The 1,028-nt window shown below is 35.7% G+C and overlaps 1 long non-coding RNA gene across 4 annotated transcripts in view; it reads left to right on the top strand.

Annotated features, from left to right (window-relative positions):
* The window catches only part of LOC111434406, a 7,160-nt gene that overhangs the window by 3,639 nt on the left and 2,493 nt on the right, over positions 1–1,028 (top strand). The window lies entirely within an intron of this gene.

The raw sequence follows: 1,028 nt of genomic DNA, 5'->3' as shown, positions 1-1,028 counted from the left end.
TTTTTTTTTTTTTTTTTTAACCACCTTTTTTTTAATCTAAATTTATTCAAATTTTGATGAAAAGCAAGATAGATCCCCGTGCATAGATCGTAGAGAAACACTGTCATCCAAATTCACTCTGAAATAAAGTTACAGCTCAAAGTAAAGATATGAATTTAGGTCCCATTGGTCTGCATGTTAGAAGGTGAGGTCAATTATTTAGTATTTTTAAATAATCATTCTACCATCCGCAGTTTTTTTTAAGTAAAAGCAAGGAATGACTGTCAGATCATCGAAGTTCTTTAATATAATTTCGTATTTATTTATGTTTTTTATTGATAAGAAAATATGTTCAATATTTTAATTTTTTTGCTTCGTTAAAATTTATTTATGATATTAATTTTTTCACGTGAATTAGATTGGAATGTGATGATATGCACGTAATATACGACTGTAATAACGGTCGTATAGTGAAAAAGTAAAATCATTACAGTGTAGTTGACCCAAATAGTTCCAATTTCTTATTCCCAATTCATGGGTAAATGTCTTAATTTTACGATGGAATAATTTAGAGAGAGAATTTTTATTGATGATGAAGTAAGAGAGAGAGTGTAGTTGGGCACCTTTTCTGAGTCAGCGTTTTGGCATCTCTTGCTCAGCCTATTGCAATCTCCCTTTATGTAACGCTTCAACAAAAAAAAAAAAAAAAAAAATGTCATTTTGCCCCTCCAACCCAAATAGGGGTCCAAGGAAGATCCAGCCAGATTGCCTGCAAAAGAAAAAAAAAGGTTAGAGAGAGGTCGGCCGGGAAGAGTAACGGACCACCGCCGGAATTCATCTCCAGACGAGACTCGTACCAGGATTGAGGGGCTAGCAAGGCCTACGCATCATCAAAACCTAAGAACATTCCGCGGGGTAAGGTTTCTGAACGATATTGCTCAGATCTGAGTTTTCCCCTACGTGAATCGACCCTAAAATGTTGAAATCTTCACCTAGGAACAACTCACGCACGGTCTGCGAAGAAGTTTGGCCGAGACCTCAACCCAAAG

Source organism: Cucurbita moschata, unplaced genomic scaffold, assembly GCF_002738365.1.
Source record: "Cucurbita moschata cultivar Rifu unplaced genomic scaffold, Cmos_1.0 Cmo_Scf00044, whole genome shotgun sequence".
Taxonomy (NCBI): domain Eukaryota; kingdom Viridiplantae; phylum Streptophyta; class Magnoliopsida; order Cucurbitales; family Cucurbitaceae; genus Cucurbita; species Cucurbita moschata.
Note: the sequence above shows the minus strand (reverse complement) of the source record. Positions and strands in the feature narration are given on the sequence as shown.